Source organism: Neovison vison, chromosome 4, assembly GCF_020171115.1.
Source record: "Neovison vison isolate M4711 chromosome 4, ASM_NN_V1, whole genome shotgun sequence".
Taxonomy (NCBI): domain Eukaryota; kingdom Metazoa; phylum Chordata; class Mammalia; order Carnivora; family Mustelidae; genus Neogale; species Neogale vison.
The window spans coordinates 135,387,560-135,402,593 of record NC_058094.1 but is presented as its reverse complement, the minus strand read 5'-3'; the positions used below and the strand labels follow the sequence as shown (position 1 = coordinate 135,402,593).

Genomic DNA, 15,034 nt, shown 5'->3' with positions numbered 1-15,034 from the left:
AAGATCTTAAGGAAAGAAGAGAGAAAAAGACCATAAAGAAGTAAAATGAGGCTTGTGTTTGTTCAAAACAGCAGCCACTCACCATGTGTGCCTTTGAAGCTTCATAATTTTTTTAAAGTTTATCTGAGGGGGAGGAGCAGAGGGAGAGGGGATTCCAAGCGGACTCCGTGCTGAGCCTGGAACCTGACATGGGGCTCGATCCCAGGACCCTGAGATCCTGACTTGAGTAATCAAGAGTCAGATGCTGAACTGACTGAGCCCCCCAGGTGCCTTCAAGCTTCCACTAAAATACATTCACTTATAAATCCAAGTCAGTGGCTCGAGCAGGGCAGTATATGAGTTTAACAGTGTCTGTTTCAGTCAGATACAGAGCATTTCCATGGTTGCAGGAGGTTCCCTTGAGCTTGTGCTGAGTTAAACCAAAGACCACCTTCTCAGCAGCAAGAATATAAACAGAAAGGACAGAATGGCGGCGTGCAGGAAGGAGCTGGAAGAAAGCCTCGGCAGGTGGTCAGTAGCTGTACACCTGAGTAGGGATTATGGATAATATTTGTTTCTTCCTTGTTTGCTCCTTTCCTTTCCATATCTTGTATTATGATCATGTGTTAAGCTGTCAGGCAATTAAATAATAAATACTGAAAAACTCTTTTAAGGCATAGGCATTCTCGGGTCCCTGCATGGTTCAGTTGGTTGATTGTCTGACTTTGGCTCAGGTCAGCATCTCAGGGTTCTGCATTGGGCTCCCTGCTCAGTGGGGAGTCTGCTTCTCCCTCTCACTCTGCTGCTCCCCTGCTTGTGCTCACTCTTTCTCTCTCAAAGAAATAAAAAAATTTTTTTAAGGTTTTATTTGTTTATTTGTCAGAGAGAGAGAGAGAGAGAGAGAGCGAGCACAGACAGACAGAGAGGCAGGCAGAGTCAGGGGGAGAAGCAGGCTCCTTGCAGAGCAAGGAGCCTGATGTGGGACTCGATCCCAGGGCACTGGGATCATGACCTGAGCCAAAGGCAGCTGCCCAACCAACTGAGCCACCCAGGCGTCCCAAAGAAATCAAATTTTTAAAAAGACAGGCATTCTTGTCACACGTCAGACCAACATTTTTGGAGTCTGTTCCATTTTAATGCATCCAATTGGGGCAGACCTTTCTTCTCTGTCCTCCCCCGTTGGCTTCCTTCTGTCTTAATTGATCACTATCAGAGAATTCTTGGGAGCAATAACCATTAGGCACTAATATACCATCACATTGCCAGGTGTTCTGGGTATCACACTTAGGAACTTGTACACACATTACTGTGCTTCATTTAAACCACTGTAATACCAATATTACAAAAAAGGTATAGGACTCATTGTTGCTTATAAAAGCCTGATTTTTCTTCAGACTAACTTGAGTCCCAGATCAGGGTAATTTAAACCATAACCTCACCAACTAGGAATTGCTTGAATATTCATTTCTCTCAAATTTTAAATTAAATGGTGATTTACAATACCGATGTCAGCTTAGAAAAACAATGAAGGGAAAACGTCTATAATCTTACATGAAGTGATTTTTATTCTTGTAGTCCCAGTTTTGAAGAAATTAAGTTCTATCATCTATCCATACCTATCATCTCTCATGTGCGTATGCATTATATATGTATCTATCAGTAAGTTATATGTACCCATCTATCATGTATGTATTATGCATGTGTGTATCTATCATGTCTCTCATGTATCTGTCATGTCTCCATCATCTCTGACTTACCTGTCCTGCACACAGACATACACACACACACACACATAAAGACACATTGTTGCTATAATCGTATTAACTGTTCACTCGTTTCATCCGGCTTTCCAGTTTTCACATCATATCACGGGAGTTTATCATTTGTGTTCCGCCCTTTCCATACTGATGCCCTCCTCCTATTTCACTGGATTTCTACATCTGCACGTACTGAGCCATTTCTCTATCATACAATTATATTCTTTTTTTTTTTTTACTCTAATCTCATTTTTAAAAAAAGATTTATTTATTTATTTGTTTGAGAGAGAGAGAGCGTGCGCAGGGAGGAGGGGCAGAGGGAAAGAGAGAATCTTAATCAGGCTCCATGCCCAGCTCAGAGCCCAATGCAGGGCTTGATCTCATGACCCTGAGATCATGACCTGAGCTGAAACGGAGTCAGACACTTAACTGACTGAGCCACCCAGGCACCCCAACACAATTGTATTCTTGAATTTTCCTTTCTCGGAGCAAAGTGTCTCTTGGATCCAACCTTCCTATTCTGTAAGAGACAGTGGTGTCTGTTGTGTGGAGAGCCTAGACGTGGCGGGGGGCACAGACCAGCCATCAACACTGATGTCACTGGGGCAGGCCAGATTATCACTGTCCACTGATGGTTTCCAAGAGATACATGGTGCCTTCTGCCTCAGGCTTCCAGGGGAGGGGGATACCCTGAGTTCAGAGTGTAGAAGCTTGGTTCTGTGCACATTACCTGTCCACGTTTACTGCACATCTGCTAACATATTACCTACCTTAGATGGGGTCTATGCTATTCGGGTGTTATTCTGACCCATGACCAACAGAGCTGTTGTACCACTAGAGCTGAGAGTTTCATTCATTCATTTGTTCATTCATCCATTCATTCATTTGTTTTTGAGAGAGAGAGTTTGAGGAGGGAGGGAGGGGCAAAGGGAGAAGAGAGAGAGAATCCTAAGCAGGCTCCATGATTGGCTCAGCATAGAGCCCCATGCAGGGCTCAGTCCTACGACCCTGGGATCATGACCTGAGATGAAACCAAGAGTCGGACGCTTAACTGACTGAGTCACCCAGGCCCCTGCCCCCCCACCATTTCCTTTGTTAATGGAAAATTCCTTCAGTATGTGGAAAACTGCTGACCTCTCACATGTAGTGTGGGGTGTAATTTATTATTTCCGCTCTGGGGCTGTATCCTACGCTAACATACATCTTTCTGTGTTTCTATACTGACCTATCACTGGAATTAAATCATCTTGGGTTATCTGTTTCATTACAAAGTGATATTAGGAAAACTCTGAAAACCTCTGGCAGAGAATGTCCCTCAGCATTTTGTTCATTAAAGGATAATGTTCACTGAAGACGAATATCGGGGCTATTGCTTCCTTTCGTAGACATTTAAACACAAAAGCTAGGTTGAGGTCTTCATCAATTTACAATCCTTTTTTCGCTGAGGTTATTCTAACATGGGACCCTATTTTCTTTAACAAATAAAATAGGCTGCTGGGGGTCAGGCTTTGTAGGAATACCAACTTGATACATTTGATTTCCTTTGTCCAAAGATTGTCAGAAGCAATCTCAAACTTAGAGGTTATCTATCGAGCTGTGTGAAAGTTTTAACATGAGATTTTAATGTTAAAATCTGTTTGTAGGAGTGCCTGGGCGGCTCAATGGGTTAAGCCACTGCCTTCAGCTCAGGTCATGGTCTCAGGGTCCTGGGGTTGAGCCCTGCTTTGGGCTTTCTGCTCAGCGGGAAGCCTGCTTTCCCCACTCTCTCTTCCTGATGCTCTGCCGACTTGTGATCTCTCTCTGTCAAATAAAAAAAAATCAGTTTGTATATTTTCTAAGTTCATTAGCTCTCCATAAAAGTCCCCTGTATACACCGTTCTCCTGTGGGTGCCCTCCCTGCATGGGAGCCAAGCCTTCCTCAGCATTGCATAAGATTTCTGATGCCCATCATGTTCTCTGTGTTCCTTCTTTGACCCTATTTCTATATTCCCCATGTACCTCTTATATCAGGCGAGCTCCAGCTGTCCATCAGAGTCAAGCACAAACAAGTCTATGGCCACCCTTTGGGAAGATAGAATTATTCTCACTCCATCCCAAGCAACACTTGACCATATTACCATTAACATATCCTGTCACATTGTGTTTCATATTTCATAGGTAAGTTTGCTGGATCACGAGCTCTCTGAAGAGATACCTAGTAGTTCCTCAATAAATGCTCAACCCCTTCCTCTTATGGGTGAAGAGCTGAAGGTCAGGCCGGTGAAACCCTTGCCTTGGTCACAGAGTGTGGAGTTAGTGGTGACTGTCTTCTCAGTCCCAGCACTCTTTCCCTTCCTCCTTCTCTTTAACATCTGTGGGTGGAAGCAAATGGAAAATGCCAGATGTAGTGGGGCTGATGGTCCGACTCACTCAGGTATGGCTTTGACAGGATGATGCTAAGATTGGTTGAGAGAGTGGCGTAACTATGGCTGAACAACCCGAAACTGTGTGGACGTCAGTATTTATTTCTTACGCTGGTTGGAAAGACTTGCTTTCTCACAGGAATGATACCTCTAAATATGGTTGATATCTTGAATTTCCCACTTATGAGTATAGATGGTAAAATCTGTGGGGTGTGTGTGTGTGTGTGTGTGTGTAGGTTTAAACCCAGGGAATGGACTTATTCTAGCCTTTAGAAGACGAGGTAAAAACATCTTACTGACCCATGTTTAGGAAAGAAAACAATATGGAGGCATGATATTCTTTCTGAAATGATGTGCAGCCAGCGTGGAGGGTGCAGATTCAGTTACTGCCTTTGTTCATGGGCTCAGAAGCTTCTCTCAACACATGGCTCCTGTCCAAGAGCCAATGAGCAGCTCATGGACAGTCCAGTTACTCAGGAACCAGTTGTGAAAACAGCCATGAACTCACCTGGCGAAGGCTCTGGGGGACACTAGTGAGTAGACTCTGGGATGATGTGTGCACAGTGGCCATAAAGCATCAAACAGTTTGAAGGCAGACAGGTTTAAAAATCTGACTCGGAAGGAAAGCTGTTCTGTGTTGGCTCTTTTTATAACTCACTCTGACGGCTTACAGACTGCTGATAATATAAAGGGAATTAAATGCGTGAAGTGAGAGGTAGAACCCAGGCAGAGTCTTCCTGAATATTGAAACACTGGCTTGGCAGAGACCTCTCAGAAGACTCAAAACCTTCTATTTAATTTTCAGAATTCCTTGCTGGGTTACATCATTAAATAAAGAAAGCGGGGGGAAAAGCTGGTCAGGTCACATCCTGATAAAAACCACTTGGAGTTCATTTTTATGTCAGATCCTCACTTGAAAAATGTCTTGCCTTTCCAAGAGGTGCGGAAGCATAAAGCGTACAGAACATTGTGACCTCCTTTATTGGGTGCGGATAACCAACACGCGGGGGTGTGCAAACCATGAGATAGGGCAGAGCGATTTCTAATAACATAAGTGTGATTGACAGTGGGCTTGATGTACACCATGGTTCATTAGCATCACTCCCAGATAGGCTGAGATTTTAACCACAGGCTCATCTTCTAGGTCAGGTGGGATGAACTCTGGCTTAGATGTTAGACTCTGGCCTCATCCCATAGCGTCATTGTCATGTGACCTTTTCTATGCAGATTTCCACAGAGCTGTGCCCACTTGGTGTCTCCATCTGGATTATAACAAAGCACCACTGAAATGGGTCCTGTTCACCTAAACTCTGAGGTATTGATCGATCTCTCTAGACAGTTCTTTTCTCCTACATGTTGACAAAGTATTTTAGCTACTCACAGAACAGCAGGTATTTGGGCTAACAAAACACACCTAGAGAGGCCACAGGATGCTTTGACTTAATGTGTCTTTAATGCTACTTAAAGACCTAGCCCCACTCTGGTTCAGGAGCCCCGGGCTCCTTTCTGCAGACATTCTACCAAACTACCCACAGTAGTGGATACCATTCATAATAAATGCCAGATCTCTTATGTGTAGCATTTGAGTGGGGCAGTGTCCATTAACTGAGAGCAAATGCACACGTTTTTACTTTTGGGGGGCCAACAGAAGATGTTCTGCTCTGACAGTAGAGGAAAGGGCTCTTTATTCCACTCCAGTGTGAAATCTTGTCCTTAATTTAAAAATGTCACTCCCAGGGGCACCTGAGTGGTTCAGGTCATGATCCCAGGGTCCTGAGATCGAGCCCCGCATCAGGCTCCTGCTCAGCGGGAAGCCTGTTTCTCCCTCTTCCACTCCCCTGGCTTATGTTCCCACTCTTGCTGTGTCTCTCTCTGTCAAATAAATAAATAAAATCTTAAAATAAAATAAAAATATCACTCCCATGTCACTCAAATTTAGGCAGCCATTAGGGTCCTGGGTGATGAGTAGTTCTGAAGACAGAGGGACGATCGTACTCTTTCTATTGTTAAATTCCCGCATCCCCAGCTGCCCTTATTAACCTGTTCTGAATCTCAGAGACCCCAACCAGGAAGGAATAAACATGGGTGTGAACATTGCGGAGGCAGGAGGGGCCTTGGGGCCACTGAGCAGTGAGAAGAAACATTTAAATAGATCTCCCACATCTTTAAATGGCTTGTACTGTTTACACAGAAGTTTCGGGGCACCTGGGTGACTCAATCTGTTAATCATCCATCTTTGGCTTAGGATCCCAGGGTCCTGGGATCAAGCCCTGTTTCAGGCTTCCTGTTCAGCAGGGAGTCTGTTTCTCCCTCTGCTGCTCCCCCCTGCCCTACTCATGTGCTCTCTCCCTCTTTCTCTCTCTCTCAAAGAAATAAAATCCTTAAAAACAAATAAATAAATCTAAATCGCATAGAGCTAGTTAGCTGATTGGGCCAGGGCTGTTAAGAGACCAGGAAAACTCATTCCAGCAGAACCCAGATAAACGTATTTCCATGCTGAAGCCGGTGCAAGGAGTTTTATAAGTTAACAGGTGCAGATGAACCATTTTTAAAATGTGAACTTTACATGGAGATGTAGAACAGCTACATCTGGATGTAGCTGGATGAATTTTTATTGTGATAGTCCATGCACATGGTCTTCCCCCAGGACAGAGACCATGCCGGGACCCAGAAGCCCCCATTATGGACGGTCTCAGTCGAGAAGCGTCCACAGGGCAGATAAGCCCTGTGCTGACGTCCATCATCATAGATCAGCCTGTCTGTAAACTGGATTTAAATGGAATCATACGGGGACCCCCGGGGGGCTCAGTCAAGTTAAGCCTCTGACTATAGTTCAGGTTATGATCTTGGGATCCTGGGATTGAAACCCTCATCGAGCTTCCTGCTCATAGGGGAGTCTGCTTCTCTCTCGGACCCTCCACCTACTAGTGGACTCTCTCTCACACACACAAAAAAATAAATAAAATCTTACAGATAAAGGAATCATACAGTATCTACTCCGTGGTGAGTGTCTTCTCTGTGGCAGCAACACGTTTGTGAAATAAAGCTGCACTGTTCATACTATATTAGTTTGTTTATTCAGGTTAGTAGTGGCAGATACGTGCTATGGATGTTCTAGAACATTCGTTGGTGAACCCATGGTGAACCCAGATATTTATGTTGTGTACATATTAAGGAATGAAATGGCTTCCAGACGGCATGTGCCTTTTAGCTTTTATAGATGATGACATATGCTGACAAACTGTTCTGTTTGTGCCGTAATATTCACACTAAATGCAACAATCCGGTGGTTTTCAGTGTAGTCACAAAACTGTGCAACTGTATCCAGGGTATAATTCACTAAAATTTTCATCGCTTTGAGAGGAGACCTTGTCCCACGAGCAATCATTCCCTACTTCCCCATCCCCAAGCCTTTGCCAACAGTTAATTGCCTTTCTGTCTCTCAGATCATGCTTATTTTGGACATTTCATAAAAATGGACTTGTACTTGGGGCGCCTGGGTGGCTCAGTGAGTTAAAGCCTCTGCCTTTGGCTCAGGTCATGATCTCAGGGTCCTGGGATTGAGCCCCGCATCGAGCCCCACACCGGGCTCTCTGCTCGGCAGGGAGCCTGCTTCCTCCTCTCTCTCTCTGCCTGCCTCTCTGCCTACTTGTGATCTCTGTCTGTCAAATAAATAAATAAAATCTTTTTTTAAAAAAAAAATTGACTCGTACAACCCGATTTGTGTTTCTCTTCTTTTGCTTGGCGTATTGTTTTCAAAGTTTATCTGTGTTGTAGCACGTGTTAGTATTTTGTTTCCATGACTGAACAATGTTCAGTTGAATGAATGTCTCAAATTTTCTCCATCCGTTCCTCAGCGGAGGAACATTAGGGCGTTTCTGCTATTTCACTACTCTGGGTCATGCTGTCACAAACATGGAATGTGTGAGTATTTTTGTGGCTGTATGTTTTCGGATCTTTTGAGTGGCTAGCTGGGAGTCATCCTGGGTCACATACAGCAGATAAATCAGCGGAGCAGCTGAGAACACAAGCTGCTTTTTAAAGCAGCTGCACTATTTTATATCCCTAACGGTAGTGCACTAAGGTTAGAATGTTTCCACGCCCTCCCAATCATGTATTCTGTCCCTTCACACCTAGTAGGTGTGAAGCGGTACTTCATTGTGGGTTTGATTTGCATTTCCCTAATGGCTAGTGGTGCCAATCATATGTTTTTCCTATGCTTATTGACAATTTGTGCATCTTTGGAGGAATCTATATTCAGATACTGTGCCCATTTAAAAAGTTGTGTTACTTGCAATTTTGTTCGTAAGTTGTAGGCATTACTTATGTATTCCAGAACAAGTACATTATTGGATATATGATTTACCAAAAAATCCACCACTTGTATAAGCTGCATTTTTATATTTTTGGGGGGGGTTTAATTTTTTAAAATTTATTATTATTATTTTTTGTAGCTCCAATTTTTTATTTATTCCACTTACTTAACATACGAAACATATTCATTTCAGAGTGGAAGTTAGAGATTCATCTTTTACGTACAACATCCAGTGCTCATTGCAACATGCGGCTCCTTAATGCCCATCCCCCACTCCCCTCCCCTCCAGCAACCCTCAGTTTGTTCTCTATTGTTAAGAGTCTATTTCCTGGTTTTTCTTTCTCTCTTTTTTCTCTCGATATTCATCTGTTTTGTTTCTTAAATTCCGCATAAGAGTGAAATCATCTGGTTTTTGTCTTTTTCTGACTTTACTTACCATAATACACTCTAGCTCCATCCGTATCATTGTAAGTGGCGAGATTTCATTCTTTTCCACGGCTGGGCATACCCCCCACATCTTCTTCACCCATTCATCAGTCCATGGACATTTGGGCTCTGTCCATAGTTTTGCTATTGTGGACATCGCTGCTATAAACATAGGGGCACAGGAGCCCCTTCAAATCAGTATTTCTATATCCTTTGGGTGAAAACCCAGTAGTGAGATGCTGGGTCGTAGGGTAGCTCTATTTTCAACTTCTTGGGGAACCTCCACGCTGTTTCCAGAGCCGCTGTACCAGCTTGCACTCCCACCCACAGGGCGAAAGGCTTCCCATTTCTCTGCATCCTTGTCAACACCTGTTATGTCTTGTGTTGTTGATTTCAGCCGTTCTGACAGGTGTGAGGTGGACTCTCATGGTGCTTTTGTTTTGCATTTCCCTGATGATGAGTGACATTGAGCATCTATTCATGGGTCTGCTGGCCATCTGAGGGTCTTATTTGAAATAGAAAGCCTACTCAGGTCCTCTGCCAATTCTTAGTTGGATTATTTGGATTTTCTGGTATTGAGTTCTAAAAATTCTTTATATATTTTGGATCCTAACCCTTTTTGGATATGTCATTTGCAAGTATCTTTTCCTATTCACTAGGTTATTTTTTGTTTTGTTTGTTATTTCCTTCGCTGTTGAAAAGCTTTTTATTTTGGTGTAGTCCCAGTAGTTTGGTTTTGCCTTTGTTTCCTTTCATGTATGTGTCACAGTTTCTTTACTTCTCAAGGACGATATATATGTTTTGTTTATCAATTCATTCATCAGTGGACACCGTGCTATCCGCCGTTTGTTGTGAGTAATCAATCCTTCTGTGGGCACAGATGCATGAATTGATGTATGAGTGTATTTGTATTACTGCTTTTAGTTCTTTTGAGTATATACTCAGAAGTAGAATCACTGAATCATATGGTCGATGTTTATTGTTTTTTACTTTTCTTGTAGAAATGCCATATTGTTTTCCATAGCACCTGCACTATTTGATATTCTAAACAAAAGTGTGCAAGGGCTTCAGTTTTTCCGTATCCTACCAATACTTCTTACTTTTTGTGGTTTTTTTTTTCATAACCAATTCTTGCCTTGTACAAGAATGAGTGAACAACTAAACAGGTACAACACGACTGTTATTGTACAAAACCTGATTGGAACAGAGAAGAAGGAGTAGAACTATGAAAATAATGTACGGACTTATGAAATTTTAAGAAACTACTAAAACGTAATATACTTAGGATTTGAAAAGGGAAAGTTCTATAACACGAAGGGGAAAATGTTTCATGACAGAAGCCCCCATTGAACTTTAAAGAGAAAAGAATATGGACCTGATATGGACTGTATAAAGGAATAAAAGTACGCAGTGGGACACCTGGGTGGCTCGGTTGGGTAAGTGTCCAGCTCTTGGTCTGGCTCAGCTTGTGATCTCAGCGTGGTGAAATCGGGCCCTGTGTTGGGATCTCTGTTCAGTGCAGAGTCTGCCTGAGATTCTCCCTCCCTCTCTGCCCCTCCTGCTTGTGCTCACTCTCTCTAAAAATAAGTAAATAAATCTTTAAAATAGTACACAGTAGATCATAGCAGCAGTTTTCTGGTATATTTGTCATTTATAAGAACAGGCTTAAAAGTATCAAATATTAAATTAACAGTGTCATAGATGTACCTTTTCCAAGTGTAGATTAAAAGTTAATTGAAGGGGCGCCTGAGTGGCTCAGTTAGTGAAGCGTCTGCCTTCAGCTCAGGTCATGGTCCCAGGGTCCTGGGATTGAGCCCTGTGTTGGGCTCTCTGTTCAACAGGGAGTCTGCTTCACCCTCTCCCTCTGCTGATCCCCTCTGCTCATGTTCTCTCTCTCTGTTTCTCTAATAAATAAATGAAATCTTAAAAAAAAATACAAGTTAAATAAAAGTTCATTGAATTGATGAGTAAGCGAGAGGTAGATAACATAGGGAATGGAGAGAGATATTTAATATGTGGTTCTTCATGTGTCAGAGGCAGACAGCCTAGGAACAACGAAACACAACCCTAGTGGAAGATTTACTGATGCTGAACTGTGGTCCAGCAGGTCAAGGGTTTGGAAATCCTCCTTCACATCTTTGCAACAGGAAAATAACTGAATAAGCCAAAAATAAGCAACTCTTCTTAGATTCATCAGACCACTGAGGTCACAGAGCACTCTTCAGCCTGCCCACTCGAAGAGGCTGCACAGTAGAGTCACAGCATCCCAACTCACCAGGGGAACTAGCATCAGTAGGAACCTTTAAGCTCTAACTGATGAGTTGCTACAAGTTCAGTGTGTGCTCCCTTGAGAGATGAAGACACCCAGTGGGCCTGGTCTCAGGCCCATGCACTTTTGTGAGTTTTATTTCCCAGAGCCTCATGAGGTTGCCACTCTGTTGTAGAAAAATATCTTGGTGCTTCTGTGGGGGAGAAGAGTAATCATTCTGAAATATGCCCAAAGACTTCTGTTCTTCCTAATAGGAAATAATTTTACTAGACCGTAACCAGTGGGGCTTTTAGCAGTGCCTAACCAGCCTGGGGGAAGGGCAACATCCCACACCAGTCCCCCTGAGCCCTTGATGTGGGGGAAGGAAATGCCCAGCTTAGGTTCGCTAAAATACTGATTTCTTTTCTTTTCCTTTTTAAAAAAAATTAAATTAAAATTTTTTCAGTGTTCCAAGATTCATTGTTTATGCACCACACCCAGTGCCCCATACAATCCGTGCCCTCCACAATACCCACCACCAGACTCACCTGTCCTCCCGCCCCCCTCCCCTCCAAAACCCTTAGTTTGTCTCAGAGTCCATAGTCTCTCATGGTTGTCTCCCCCTCCAATTTCCCTAACTCCCTTCTCCTCTCCATCTCCCCATGTCCTCCATATTATTCCTTATGCTCCCCAAGTAAGTGAAACCATCTGATAATTGACTCTCTCTGCTTGACTTATTTCACTCAGCATAATCTCCTCCAGTCCCGTCCATGTTCATACAAAAGTATTCATCTCAAAGCCACGTTGAGATACCACCTTACACCAGTTAGAAGGACCAAAATCAAGAAGACAGTAAACACTGTGTGTTGGAGAGGATGTGGAGAAAGGGGAACCCTCTTACACTGTTGGTGGGAATGCAAGTTGGTGCAGCTACTCTGGAAAACAGTGTGAAGATTCTTTAAGACATTAAAATAAAATACTGATTTGTAAAGATAGGCTTATAGACACTTCCCTTCCACACATCCCTCCCCACCTCTTCAGTAAGTCTTCTGTGTGGTAACAGGGAATCACAGCTAAAAGAAGTGACGTCCAGACCCTGTTTATGATGAAGTCTGCAGGAAGCTCAAAGACAACAGGCGAGATAAAAATAGGACACCTGAGGAGATTTACCCTCTGATACTTCATCTACAGAAAATGATAATTACAAATTAACTCCAAGCTGGATAAATGTACCTTCACAAGAAAGACACATCTACCTAAATTTCTTTCTTTTTTTTTTAAAGACTTGCCTATTTATTTCAGAGAGAGAGCATGCAAGTGAGGGGAGGGGCAGACAGAGAGGGAGACAAGCAGATGCCCTGCTGAGTGGGGAGCCCGATGTGGAGCTTCATCCCAGGACACTGAGATCATGACCTGAGTTGACATCAAGAATCAGAGACTTAACTGACTGAGTCACCCAGGCACCCTGTACCTAAATTTCTTTTTATCTGATAAATAATGTCCAATTTTCCACCAAAAGATTACAAGGCACACTGAAAGACAAAAAACACATTCCATAGAGACAAAACGAGCGTTAAAACCAGACTCTGATATGGCAGATGGTGCAGTATCAGATTGGGAATTTAAAATAACTCTGATTGATGTGCTAAGGACTGTAAAAGTAGACACTGTGAAAGAACAAATGGGTAATGTTAGCAGAAAGATGGACACTGTTTAAGAAGAAAAATGCTAGGGGCACCTGGGTGGCTCAGTCGTTAAGCTTCTGCCTTCAGCTCAGGTCATGATCCCAGCATCCTGGGATTGAACCCCGCACTGGGCTTCTTGCTTGATGGGAAGCCTGCTTCTCCCTCTCCCACTTCCCCTGCTGTGTTCTCTCTCTGTCAAATAAATAAATAAAATCTTTTAAAAAAAAGAAGAAAAATGCTAGAAATCAAAAGAAACACTGTCAGAGAGAAGAATGAGAATAAAAAGAATGAGAGAAGGAAGAACACCCCTGATGGGCTCATCCGTTGACTCGACACGGTGGAAGAAAGAATCAGTGAACTTGCAGATACATTAAGAGAAATAAAAAGAAAAGATGGAACAGAATATCAGGGAATGGTGATAGTTACAACACCTGGCACGCATACATAATGGTGATACCAGCAGGAGTACAAGAGAAAGGGACAGAAGAAATATTTGAATAACGATGGCGTTTTTTCCCCTAAAATGTATGGTGGATCACAAAGTGCAGATAAGGATGTTTACAAAACACCAAATAAGAAGAATACCAAAAACCTACACTTAATCATATGATATTCAAGCTGTAAAAAGTCAAAGACTGATTCTTTTTTTTTTTTAAGATTTAATTTATTAATTTGACAGATAGGTCACAAGTAGGCAGAGAGGCAGACAGAGAGAGAGGAAGGGAAGCAGGCTCCCCACTGAGCAGAGAGCCCAATTGGGGGCTGGATTCCAGGACGCTGAGATCATGACCTGAGCCAAAGGCAGAGGCTTTAACCCACAGAGCCACCCAGGTGCCCCTCGAAGACTGATTCTTGAAGGAAGCTGGCATGGGGGACAGATAACTTTACCTACAGAGATAGAGATAAATATGACATTGGATTCTCAGAAACCATGAAAGAAGGAAGACAGGGGATGGAATATTAAAGCTTTCAGATGAAAATAACCACACACTAGAATTCTGAATTCAATGAAATTATCTTTCAAAGGTGAAGGAGAAATGAAAACAGAAGGCATGTGTCACCAGCAGACCTGTCTTGCAAGAAATGTTGAAAGAAGCAAAATAATAGAGGTCGCAAAGTCAGATTTGCATAAAGAATGGATGAACATTAGAGAAAGCATAATTGAAGACCTTTTACATTTTTCATTTCTAATCGATCATACAAGTAATAGTTTGTTTAAAATCATAACAGCAACATTGTATTCAGTTCTCGTAGCTTATGGCTAAGTGACAGGAATGGTGGTAATCCTGTGTGGGAAGGGGAGGAGGGATTGAGAACACTCTGTTATTACAATATTTCCACTTTATTAATATTATTTTTTTGCAAGTGGATTTGGAATGGTTGCGAATGTATATTATGAACTCTGGAACAACTGCAAACAAATTTAAAAAGAATATAATGGATATTCTAAGAGAGGAGAGAAAATGAAATCGCATAGAATGCTCAACTAAAACCAGACAAGGCAGAAAAAGAAAGGGAAGAGAAGCAAGGGCCCGAATAGAAAGTTGTTTCAAACATAGCAGATGGGGTACCTGAGTGGCTCAGTCGGTTAAGGGTCCAACTCCTGGTCTCAGCTCAGGTCTTGATCTCAGGGTCGTGAGAGTGAGCCCCATGTCGGGGTCCACACTCAACACAAAGTATGTCTGGGATTCTTTCCATCCCTCTGCCCTGCCCCTTACTTTCCCACTGTAAATAAGAATAAATAAATAACTAAATAAATAAAGGAAATCTTTTAGAAATCCAAATGGCACCTGGGTGGTTCAGTGGGTTAAGCCTCTGCCTTTGGCTCAGGTCATGATTCTGGGGTCCTGGGATCAAGCCCCACATCAGGTTCTCTCCTCAGCGGGGAGCCTGCTTCCCCCTCTCTCTCTCTGCCTGCCTCCCTGCCTACTTGTGATCTCTGTCTGTCAAATAAATAAATAAAATACTTTTAAAAAGGTTAAAAATATCCAAATATGTAATGGGGAAAAGAAAGATCCATCGTGCTAACACAAATAAATAAAGAAAATCTTTAAAAAAAAAAAAAGAAATTTTGAGGCGCCTCATTAATTTGAGATAGAGCAGACTTTAGGGCAAAAAAAAAAAAAATGGTCAGGAGCAAAGGGGGATATTACTGAATGACAAAGAAAGAAACCAGTTCTCTGCAGGATGTAATGGCCCCTAATGTGTGTAAACCCATGTCA

The 15,034-nt window shown here is 42.6% G+C and overlaps 1 protein-coding gene across 1 annotated transcript in view; it reads left to right on the top strand.

The window, feature by feature from the left end:
• Window positions 1–15,034, top strand: part of ABCA13 (ATP binding cassette subfamily A member 13) — a 330,719-nt gene that overhangs the window by 277,945 nt on the left and 37,740 nt on the right. The window lies entirely within an intron of this gene.